This window comes from Phoxinus phoxinus (assembly GCF_949152265.1).
Source record: "Phoxinus phoxinus genome assembly, chromosome: 2".
NCBI lineage: Eukaryota > Metazoa > Chordata > Actinopteri > Cypriniformes > Leuciscidae > Phoxinus > Phoxinus phoxinus.
Window position 1 is genome coordinate 40766262 of NC_136877.1, and position 13595 is coordinate 40779856.

Consider the following 13595-nt stretch of genomic DNA (forward strand, 5'->3'; position numbering starts at 1 on the left):
GTGTAACTTAAATGCTTTGCGGCCAACTTTAATAAAAGTTAACTTAACTTACTTGTGTTAGCTAATTGTGGAAATTCGGCTGCCTCGTAAACGGCCTTACATAAACTGCAGAAACAAACTCGTGAGTCAAAGATGACAAGTAACTAGACGAATCCAGATTATGATGCTTTGCCGAGAAGCAAACGTGTGACTGAGTTGCAAAAGTAAAAGTCTCTCTCAGTGACTGGGCAGAGAGCGATGCTAGATCTCACATAAGCCACATACGCACTGGATCTATTTTTTCTCTGCTCTGCTCGCCAACGGTAGCCCGGCTAGCTCAGTCGGTAGAGCATGAGACTCTTAATCTCAGGGTCGTGGGTTCGAGCCCCACGTTGGGCGATACATTTTCATATGCATACTGAATACTTATTGTAAATTAAAAGGAACATAATATCTATGTTACCTTTAAAAAAAACTACTTGTATTTTGCGGAAGAACATTGTTATGGCTGTGCTTCGGCTCCGCGTGACTGCGGATGAATATGGTTCTTTCTCATAACAAAAAGAATAGAGCGGCTGAAATCCGAAATAGCACCCTAAACCCCTTATTCACCATTCCCTACGTTTGTCCACTAATAGCCTACTGTTCACTTGAATGAGTGAATGAAAACTAGTAGGACCTAAAGCGAATTCGGACTTGAATTCTGAATTGAGCGTGCATCGGTTGTTGTAGCCTAGCCTACTATTGCGGTGCTATGTGGGATTGAATGAGTGCACTGCACTCAATAACATCCACTATGGTTACGCACACCACTACACATAGCTATGGGGCGATTTCTGATTCAGCAAGCGAGATTATACAGCTCATTTAACTAGCCTACTAGGCTTAAATCAAGAGATATAACCGCGGTTTAGATCGAAAGAATCTTATAATGACTAGCTGAAGACGTTATACTGTATCCATTAATAGACAGGATATTACGTTATTCCTTCCTTTAAAATAAATTCCAGCTCAGCTCCACTGCCTCCACAACAATTACCCTAAAATGACCATTCACAACAGATCATGTTTCATAAGGAACTCTCTTAGAGAGCTAAATGGTGCTAAATGGTGATCTGTTTAATAAAATACTGACTCACCTGTTGCGTAACAAAAAACGCCATCTCCGCGTCAGAGATGAGAAATTAAAATCTCAGGTCTTGCCATCTCCGAAAAGCCAAGCTAATGTTGATTCTCGTTTTATTACGAACAGTATCGCGTTCTCATTTTACCAGCTGTGAAGGTTGGTATTCATCGAAGGTTCGAGATTTTCCATGCTACACGTCAACCTTTCTCGCTCGAATGACAACTAATCGAATCCCATTCCCACACCATACAGGAATCATCAAAGTGTTAAGTGTATTAATGCCACCAACTGGGCTGGAGTGTGAAGCAAAGGGAAAGAGAACAAAACTTATAAACTTATTTTATAATATACAATATTTGTTTTTAAAATTATACTTTTCAATCCTGTTATATATATAGGCTATATCTGTATATAGTAGCTAGAGATGGCGATATATCACTTCTTTTGTACCAGGAAAAAGTTAGGTGCCATGCAAAAATGTAACAAGTAATTGCATTTCTCTTCACAAATGTATTGGATTAAAGAGTAAGCATATACTTATTTAAAATGTATTCAAGAAGAAAGTAAAAGTTAAAAGTAAAACTACAAAGTAGCCGAAAAGATTAGGCTACAGATTACTAATTAGGCTATTTAGCTTATACTTTACATTGCTGGAATCTGACCGTATAGTTTCACTTTTATTTCAGAGATATGCTTTCTCTTCACAAAACAGACTAGTTGAATCTTAGTTTCCAACTATCAGTGAGATAGTTGGAAACTCCATTTGTTGGCCCATATTTTAACCGCGGTTTGAATCACATACAATACATTATTTACGAGTACGACCCCTCCTCCATATCGCTCCATCATCAGCACAGAGAGATCTTCCTCAATTTTGGAAAACAATATGAAACAAAGACAACACAGACAAAGCTGCCAGGGCAGAACCCTGACATTTATACATCTTGTAATATGATGATCCAACCCTTACCTGAACAGTTATATCAAGCAAAAAATATTTGATCCAGTTCAACATTCTGCCCTCAATCCCTAATTGTTCCAACTTTATTTACACCCCCCTCCTTCCAAAGCATGTCATATATGCTTTTTCAATAATATCATAAAATAATCCCGTTCCTTTCTAACATATCAATACACAATCTTACGTAGGCCTACCATTAACTTAAATTTAAAAGCGATAGGTCTATATTATTTTCATGCATGCTTGATTTTGGCTGGCTAGAAGACAGGGATAATGTATTTCCACAAAAACAGGAAGTTTTGCTGTGCCCCATATTAGTAGTACATTACATTCAAAGACAAATCAGATACATTTTGAATCATCATCTCATCCTTTCCTGGAGATGTTTGCTTAACTCCTCCAGCAATTGTCTTTAATTAATGAAAATTCAACATTAAGATTGTCCTTTTATCCATCATAATATTCGGACGTACCTTTCTACTTTGTTCTGCCTTTATTTTAATTTCTTCTGATATGTTATTGTTACATTCTTTCCACATTACTCAGGCCAAAGTTTATTTTAAAACCACCCATTTTTCTGATCATACCCCATACTTCACTGACATCTACTTCCATCTACATAATTACACTAACATCCATACCCATTTTACAACAAATGACATAGTGATCACTTCCTATTGTAGAGTCCTCGCAGACATCCCATATATATGTAAATATGCAATGACAAGACAAGGCAATCTACCTGTTGTGGAAAAAAAACTAACAAAGCATAGGCCTACCTATCACAACAGCAATCGTTCTCCCCTCCACCATGTTTAAAGTTTATGGCCCACCCATCTCGGGAATTTGGGTAGCAAAATTATATCCGATCTTCCCAGTGGTAAATATTACATCAGAGGGCATTCATGTGCAATTTTACCTAGGAAACTTAACATTAATTCCGATAGCATGTGAAGACAGCATTAAAGGCAGTGCAGGCTTTTCTATTTACAACAAATTGCCTGCACAAAATATAGCATTGCAATATAACAATAATAATGTTAAAGTTTACAGTGGTTTCATTAATTAAAAACATAAACAAGCAAAACATACTGTTGCACATTCTTTGTTCTTTATTTTCTAGAAGTATAGAGTAAAAACCTTGCTGTAGTTTTGTGTAGTTATGAGGATAAATTATGGGCTTTCGAGGGGAAAAAAACAAGTGCTTAAACACAAATATTGATCCTTAGAAGTCGTGTTCATCAGTGAAAATTGTCTTGATGGACAAAATGTGTAAGTATAAACTACTATTGATCACAGCTTTTTTTTTAAATAATCCAATAATCCAAAAGCCTATGGAAATATTCTATTGGGTTTTTGCCGAGAGAACCAGTGTGATGCTAACTGCCGATTGGCCTACAAAGTGACGTCATACCTGCACCACTAGGACGTATACGACACTTTTGACTCCACGAGAAATGGGAGTGCATGAAGTGATAAAATGCACCTTGAAATGCAAGTTTCCCACATAGATTTTGTTCGTGTTCAAGTTGGTCACGAGTATTCGCGGTGTTCACCAACAGAAAGCAGTTTGGGATTGAATGTGACTTCTGTGTGAGCTGTGCTTCATATAACATCTTTACACTGTTGACAATGGAGTTTTTTGCTTTTTTATTGCTTTATTATCAACAAATAGCATGTACAAGAGTAACTTATCACAGCAGAAGTACCTGTAACATGCTTCACAAAACAATGGAAATTATAAAAAGAAAAAAAAAAGAACAAAGGCTGACCTTGTAGGCTACTAAGGTTAACTTACTAGGTTAGGCAATTTCGGACAGGCTAGCAATAGCAAGCTAGCTTTGAAAGCAAGATCCCACCTCCCCTTCAGAGCGTCTCAAATTTTTCCTGAAACATTTTAATATGAAAATTATATGAGGACTTCAAATCAGTGACCTTCAAATATTCATGAATTTTAGTTATAAATGAACACATCAGTCAACAGTGCATATGAAAATGCAGAAATATTTTGCAAGGTCTGGACCAGGACATGTGTTCAGAGCTCTGGAATGGTGTGAACAACAACAACAACAAAAAAATCAAGGGTTTGATTCTTTAGCCAGTTTGGCCATTTTGAAACTGTTGAAAACATAAGTGGTTTGAACCCCAAATCATGATGGTAAGAATCCGATAGATCGCTTGAACCCATTAGTATGTGTCTTGATTTATTCTGGCCTCAGGCCCAAACACAAGGGCTAACAGATTTAACTTACGTGCACTGCTCAAAAGACTTTCTGTTACCGAAGACTTGTATGTGCCGCTGCCCAAACAAACTTCAAATAAGTTTAAAGAGGGCCCAAGGCTTCCAGAAAAGAAAAAAAACCTCCCGCTGCGGCGGGGCCTTGTTTCACATCGCGTTAGATTGCTCTGAGGACCAAACACTTGTCATAAGCACTTGGATATGCTTACAAATTTGGAGACTTTTATTCCCAATCTCATGTCCATTATAATCGCTGATTGACCTTGCATGACATTTCCTATGGATTTTCCCCTCGTTTGCAGAAGTTAATTAACTTGTGAAAAGCCCTCTGGTGGCATGGCCAACTCGCTGCAACTTCATTTAGGACTAATCTATATGAAATGGGAGGTTTGTGCCAAGAAAGGCTCAAGGTTGTGCTGGGATTTCACAAAACTGATGCCAATGCTCTACAGTGCATTGCAAATGACTCAAATCAAAGCAAGCTGGGTTGATTTTTAGCAAGACAAAATAAGTCTCAGATTCAGGGAAAGAGCACTGTGCATACCACTAATAATTAGGGAAAATTGAATCATGCTAAGTCTAAACTAAAGGGACATCTGTGGATTTAAACAGAGATCTGTGAGATTGCATGACTGAACACACAGCTTTGGAAGGATAATAATGTAGGCTATATGATATTAATAATATAAAGTGATTTTCATTAAGAAGTTCAAACAGTAGGTGGCATTATTCTCACATAGTTACAATATGATTTCCTGAAAATTGTTTATTACAATGAATATAAAGACAAATGTGTAATCAGTCTCATTCCAATCATTTCACAATAATTCCAGAATGACGTTTATTTTGTTTTCATTTAATATTAACTAATTTGACTTATTAATATGTACATAACATATATTATAGACTGTTTATAAATGTTCCTGTTGTAATAATTTTAGATATATTTCTTTCACTCCCCTGAAAGTGAATTAATATTTTTATTTTATTAGCAACATTTACATTTATTCATTTAGCAGATGCTTTTATCCAAAGGGACTTATGAGGAATTCAACAAGCGATTCATCTTAAAGAGGCAATACACATAAGTTTCAAACATTGTTTACATATATACTAACCTAAGAGAATCACTAGTTGTGAGTTAAGTGGATCTTTTCAACGACCTTCTCAAAATATACTTTGGTGTCAAGTCATCTCAATTTTCTGCCTTATTTTCCAACAAGATGTTCAACAGATGTGAGATGTTGTATGATGACATAACAGATGTCTTCATGTAGTCAAACCACAGAGAAATCCAGCTTACTTAAACTGGATAGTTTTCAATCGTATAATGCCAAAATAAAAAAAGTAGCCGGGCAAAGCTGTGATGGCCACATACAGAAGAAGCTTTATGCATGAAAAATGCCCAACTGTGCAAAGAGCAATATGATAAACATGTTAGTGACAGATTGACATATCCACCTGTTAACCTCTAGCACTAACATACCTGCCAGCGCTGAAGGAATCATGAGAAATTCAGCTGGCCGAGCTCTCCGGAGCGACGCACAAGCCAACTCTACCTGCCAAAATCTGCTCTGTGGGCAGCAAAAAAACATTATGCAACCACCCCATTTGGATTTTAAACCGATTTGGAAATGATACAGGATAAAGATGTGCTTGCATTTAAGTTGCACCATACAATATGGACCAGAAACACAAAGTCAGAAAAATGGAGAATCCCCAAAATCGCTGTCTTTTTCCACATAACATATGCTGACTATAGAAGTTATTCTGGTTATATTTTATAAATAAATGCCTTTAGCTTAGAAAATTAGCCATCCTGTTTCAAAACCTAGTAAGCATATTAGCATTTTAAGGTAGCCATCTGATCCAGATACAAAGGCTTTTCCAAAAGGTAGACAATATGCTGCCATATAAACTCAGCAACAACCCAAAAATATATTTTTTTTCAGGATACTGTATATAAAGATATATTTTTTCAGGATACTGTATATAAAGATATATTTTTTTTACAGATCTTTATTGGGAAGTGTTTAAACAATATTGTTCATGTTTGTTCAGTGAACCATGAACAATATTTGCATACACCTGTGGAACAGTCGTTACGACACTAACAGTAGACAATTGGTCACCGCTACAATATTTTAGGACACTAAAGAGATCTTCCTACTGCTAAAAAACACCAGAAGAAAGATGCCCAGGGTCCCTGATCACCTGTGTGAACATGCCATAGTCCTGCTGCAGAGAGGAATGAGGACTGCAGATGTGGCCGGAGCAATAAACTGCCATGTCTGTATATTGTAGGATGCTTAAGACGGTTGGAAAACAGGAAGGAAAGCTATTCGTCTTTGCAGTGCCAAACTATGTGTAGCCATGTCCACCCAGACATGTTCGAGAACTTGCAAGTGCCTTGGTGGAAGAGTGGAGTAACATCTCACAGCAAGAAAGAACTGGTAAATCAGGTGCAGTCAAAGAGGATGATATGCTCTGTATCAACTGGTATATGTATAGTGGCCACACCAAATGCATTTTGCTGGAAAAAAATGCAGTTAAAAGTGGGAGAGCGTTTCTTTTTTTGCTGAGTACAACACCTCATTTTCCCAAATTCAAATGCAGCCAAGAATAATGCATAATTATAATGCATAATTCCATAATGCATTGCAACATGCTATTCAAGATGGTAAAGTAGCTTAGTGAGAAAATTATAATCAGTCTATAAACATGATTGTTTTAATGTTGTTTCACGGTTTCTCACTCCTCTAGTCTGAACCTCGCAGCTTTGTACAGCTACCTAGGATGAATCGCTTATGTTTTCCTCATTTTTAAGGATAAAAGTGTCTGCTGAATGAATAACTGTAAATGAAATATCATATCAGCCCTATTTCAGATCACAAAGGACAAGCTTTCCTTTTGAGATAAAGTTTGACTTTATGAACACGGCAGTAGGCTTACGCTTCTAATGACACAATGCTCAATTTGTCACGAATCAAGCCTCTGTGGTTCCTCCTACTCACCACCAGAGGGCACCCTCTCCAGAATATTGACATTATCCATTTAAACTCCATTTCCCATGACCCCGTGCCTGTTACTGATTATCTGCACACCTGCCACTTATCATCCAGACTGATTATCTGCACACCTGCCACTCATCATCCGGGCTATTTATACAGCCTTTCTCCACTGCTTCAGTGCGAAGTCTTGTTCTGCCCTGGCTAACATTTCTGAGCGTTTTCCCTGGATTCCTTGTTTCCTCGTTGTTGACCCTGGACAGTTTTCATCGTATCGACCCTTTGCTTCTTGCCTTTGTGACCCTGCTTTGTTTGCCTGGATATTCTTTACTCTGTCTGCTGCCTGCCCTGAAACTCTGCCTGCCTTTTGACTACGTTTTTGTTTAGCCTTGGATAACTCTCTTGCTGGTGTTTGACCCCTGCCTGTTTGTTCTACGGTTTATTGCTATTCAATAAATACTGCACATGGATCTCCACGCCGCTGCCTCTTCCTTACAGAAGACTTCGCCAGACACAGATCCAGCAACGATCATCCAGTTATCCACCGAGGTCTCTGCCCAAGCTAACGTCCTTGTTACACACCAACAACAACTAGAGCGTCTAACAGCCTTGACTGAGCAATTAGTCACCACGCTACAACAACTCAGTTTACCCCCACAAAACCCCAACCCACCTGCGAGCCCAGCACCCAGTATGCCCGTATCTAATTCCTCCACCGCAAATCCTCGTCTTGCTTTCCCGGAGAAATTTGATGGGTCACCCGCCAAGTGTAAGGGATTTCTTCTTCAATGTTCCCTGTTCGTTGACCAACAACCCACGTTATACCCCACTGACACCAGTCGTATAGCCTTTGTGGGTACTTTATTAACTGGTCGAGCTCTGGAATGGGCAACTGCAGTATGGACCGATGGTCAGTCCCCATTTTCTTCGTTTTCTGGCTTCCTACAACGATTTCGTGAAGTGTTTGATCACCCGGAGGAGGGTAAGGATCCCGGTGTTCAGCTCTTAGCTCTCCAGCAAGGAAGAAACACAGCTGCTGAGTTTGCACTCACCTTTCGTACGTTGGCAGCACAAACTGACTGGGTTGAAACCACTTTGAAGTTGCTGTTTCGCAAAGGTCTCAATCTGGAACTTCAATCTGAACTTGCATGTCGCGATGAAGGAGCAACTTTGGACCAATTCATTAATCTGGCTATCCGCGTTGATAATTTGATACGAGCACGCAGACCCACTAGAAATCTAGCTTACCACACTACCACATCTCCTGACACGAACAATCCTGAACCCATGCAGATCGGAGTAACCCGTATCACTTCAGAGGAGAGAGAACGACGCATTCAACAGAATCTTTGTTTGTATTGTGGTCAACCAGGACACCTAAGGGCATCCTGCCCCAGGCGACCCCCTCTTCGCAACACTACCACTGTAAGTCCTTCAAGACCTATCTCTCGCTCTTCATCATGTGTAGAATTCTCAGCTACGTTAATGTTCTCTGGCAAATCCGTGATAACCACGGCCATGATTGATTCAGGAGCAGCGGGTAATTTTATTGACAGTGATTTTGCCCAGTCTAATCTTATTCCATTAATACCCTGTGAATCTTTGTTGGCAGTGGCGGCGCTAGACGGACGTCCCCTGGGTGCAGGCCACGTCCATTACACCACCGGATATGTAACACTGCAAACCGGTTCCTTACACACAGAAACCATTCAGTTATTCCTTATCCAGTCACCCAACCATCCCATAATTCTTGGACTTCCCTGGCTACAAGAACACAATCCGCAAATTTCCTGGATCGATAAAGAAATCACCCAGTGGTCCGACAACTGTCAACAAAATTGTCTACAATCTGCTGCTCCCATGCCCGTTCAAGCTGCTACTGTGCTTCTAGAACCCCATTCTGCTCCACATCTTCCACCAGAATATATCGATCTTAAGGAGGCCTTCAGCAAGATCAAGGCATCTCAACTTCCACCTCATCGTTCCAGTGATTGTAGTATCGAACTAATCCCAGATTCTACGCTCCCTAAAGGTCGCATCTTCCCCCTATCACAACCTGAATCAGAAGCCATGAAGACATACATCGAGGAGGAATTGGCTAAGGGATTTATTCGACCGTCCACCTCCCCAACCTCTGCCGGCTTCTTCTTTGTCAGTAAGAAGGATGGAGGGCTTCGCCCATGCATCGACTACAGAGGGCTTAATGACATCACTGTCAAATATCGCTACCCTTTACCTCTAGTCCCAGCAGCCCTCGAACAACTTCGTACAGCTAAATATTTCACCAAACTTGATCTCCGAAATGCCTACAATCTCATTCGAATTCGAGAGGGGGACGAATGGAAGACTGCTTTCTCTACTGCTACAGGGCACTATGAATACCTGGTTATGCCTTTCGGGCTGGCCAATAGTCCCTCTGTATTCCAGGCATTCATTAACGATACCTTCCGAGACATGCTAAACAGATGGGTTATCGTATACATTGATGACATTCTCATCTACTCAGACTCCCTCAAAGATCACGTCAAACACGTTCGTATGGTCCTACAACGCTTAATCACTCAGCAATTATATGCCAAGGCAGAGAAATGTGAGTTTCACCAAACTTCCGTGTCGTTTCTTGGTTACGAAATCAGCCCAGAAGGAGTTGCCATGAATGACAAGAAGGTGCAGGCAGTGTTGAAATGGCCACAACCCAACACAATCAAGGAGCTGCAACGATTTCTGGGGTTTGCTAACTTTTACAGACGCTTTATTAGAGGCTTCAGTACAATTGCAGCTCCTTTGACATCCTTGACCAAGAGAGGAGGACTAAGACTACTCTGGTCACCAGCAGCCTTACAATCTTTTCACGACCTGAAGAACCGTTTTACCAGTGCTCCTATATTACACCATCCTGATCCAGAGCACGAATTCATCATAGAGGTGGATGCATCCAACACTGGCATCGGTGCTATTCTCTCTCAACGTCAGGGCACTCCCCCCAAAATGTTCCCGTGTGCTTATTTCTCACGTAAGCTCACCACAACAGAGCAGAACTATGATGTCGGGAACCGTGAACTTTTAGCCATGAAGGCAGCCTTTGAGGAATGGCGACATTGGTTGGAGGGGGCCAAACATCCTTTCCTGGTACTAACTGACCACAGAAATCTGGAATATCTACGATCCGCTAAAAGACTCAACCCAAGGCAAGCAAGATGGGCACTATTCTTTACACGGTTCAATTTCACAGTCACTTACCGACCTGGGTCAAAGAACATTAAGGCAGACGCTCTCTCCCGGCAACATGAATCCTCTCATCAACCACCATCCGGCGAATCCATCATCTCACCCACACTCATTCTTGCTCCAGTGCAATGGGATATTATGACAGAGTTAACAGAGGCTCAAAAATCAGATCCACCTCCACCAGACTGCCCATCCGACAGAACATACGTACCACCATCCTTCCGCAAAAGAATCACCCAATACGTCCATTCATCACCCAGTTCCGGCCACCCTGGCATCACCGCCACTCTTCAACTACTCACAAATCGCTTTTGGTGGCCTTCCATACAGAAAGATACCATCTCCTTCATTCAAAACTGTCCAACATGCAGTGTCTCCAAATCCTCCAAACAACTACCAGCCGGTCTACTACAACCATTACCCATCCCTCAACGTCCTTGGTCTCACATTGCCATAGACTTTGTCACCGACCTCCCCAACTCACAGGGCCACACCACCATACTCACAGTGATAGATCGATTTTCCAAAGCCTGTCGACTCATCCCATTACCTAAGCTACCCACGGCCTTTGAAACTGCCGAGCACCTGTGTAATTATGTGTTTCGATTCTATGGTTTACCTGAAGACATAATCTCGGACCGAGGACCCCAATTCACCTCCCGCTTATGGTCGGCATTCTTTCGACAGCTCAATATCAATGTCAGTCTCACATCTGGTTACCATCCACAATCCAATGGCCAAACTGAACGTCTTAATCAAGAACTCACTCGATTTCTAAGGTCGTACTGCCACCAGAATCAATCAGACTGGAGTCGCTACTTATTATGGGCTGAGTATGCTCAAAACTCCCTCCGTAAGTCCTCTACTGGTATGACTCCCTTTCAGTGTGTCCTCGGCTTTCAACCCCCATTATTCCCATGGTCAGGAGAACCCACTGAACTCCCAGCAATCAACGACTGGTTACAGAGAAGCGAGACTACCTGGAATGAGGCCCATGTTCATCTGCAACGAGCTATTAGGAGACAGAAGGAACAGGCGGATCGTCGCCGTCGTCCCAATCCGACATACCTTCCTGGTCAATGGGTCTGGCTCTCTTCACGTGATCTTCGCCTTCGGCTGCCATGCAGAAAACTTAGTCCCAGGTACGTGGGTCCTTTCAGAATAGTCAGACAAATTACTCCTGTTTCTTATCGATTGGCTTTACCATCCAGTTACCGTATCTCACCCACTTTTCATGTCTCCTTGCTCAAGCCCGCTGGTGGTCCGAGAGGGGAGGTGGAAGAGGAAGTCCGTGACCAGAGGCCCCCACCCATCATCATAGACGGCGAGGAGGCCTATCAGGTGCAAGAACTCCTGGATTCCCGACGCCGGGGAGGAGCTCTACAGTACCTCGTGGATTGGGAGGGGTATGGCCCGGAGGAGAGGTCCTGGGTCAATTCTGAGGACATTCTCGACCCTTCTCTTTCTTCTGAGTTTCATAGGACCCATCCGGAAAAACCAGCCCCTCGAGCTCGAGGAAGACCCCGGCGTCAGTTGCCTCCTCGCGTCAGGAGCCGCTCGCAGGGGGGGGGCTCTGTCACGAATCAAGCCTCTGTGGTTCCTCCTACTCACCACCAGAGGGCACCCTCTCCAGAATATTGACATTATCCATTTAAACTCCATTTCCCATGACCCCGTGCCTGTTACTGATTATCTGCACACCTGCCACTTATCATCCAGACTGATTATCTGCACACCTGCCACTCATCATCCGGGCTATTTATACAGCCTTTCTCCACTGCTTCAGTGCGAAGTCTTGTTCTGCCCTGGCTAACATTTCTGAGCGTTTTCCCTGGATTCCTTGTTTCCTCGTTGTTGACCCTGGACAGTTTTCATCGTATCGACCCTTTGCTTCTTGCCTTTGTGACCCTGCTTTGTTTGCCTGGATATTCTTTACTCTGTCTGCTGCCTGCCCTGAAACTCTGCCTGCCTTTTGACTACGTTTTTGTTTAGCCTTGGATAACTCTCTTGCTGGTGTTTGACCCCTGCCTGTTTGTTCTACGGTTTATTGCTATTCAATAAATACTGCACATGGATCTCCACGCCGCTGCCTCTTCCTTACACAATTATTCCCCTTCATTGCTCAGGATGAGCAAGTAATAACCTGCAGCGATTTTTCACTTTCTGCCAAATGATCGGCTTGAAAAATAAAATGAGCTTGACTCTGTTAGGGCCACACTCTTAAAAAAGGGTCATCTAAGGTAGGGGTGGGTGAGCAAAATCTTATATTATATTCCGTAGGCTACGGAACGTTTGGCAACCCTACACTCCCCTTAAAGAACCTCTTTCAACTATAAAGAACCTTATGTGCAATGAAAAGGTTCCATTGATGTTAAAGGTTCTTCATGGAATATAGATGACAATAAAGAAACTTTATTTTTACTCACGCCTGACGACCGGCTCACATGGTGAACCGCTCGCGACACAACGCCATTTTTCAAGAGAAACTTGCACATATTATCAGGGAGGCCAAACAAAGAACGAAGCTGATCAGGCATGCATAATACCCGTGAAATAAATCCAGACTGTGAAATGTTTTCCTTTAAAGCACAGCTTTCAGCGCAGATAATGCTCAATAATATTTCAAGGAGGATGCACGCCACTGTTATCCTATAAACGTCTTCTGGGGTTATGAGGTTTAAAGACAGCTATGAATATATATATAGCCGAGCACTATAGAAGCTTCCTTTAAAATGCTCTCCGGCTACTTATCAGAATCTCATTTCAGGTCGTCTATTGTTTTATTAGTGATGTTTGCTGAGGCGAGCATCTCTATAAGAGAGTATAGTCCACTCATCCTGCATAGTTTGTGTCACTTCAAATCTTGCAGCTTGTTAAGGAGAAGTGTGCTATTACTTTTCTAAGCAATCAGACCCATCGGAGAATGTTGCCTGGTGAATGATAAAATGGGCAAAAAAATCCCTTAGACTTATTGAAGGAGGACCCACGGTCATATAGACCAGACCCAATGGTTGGCTTATTTGGCTATCATTATGGTTGCACGTCTCCAGTAGC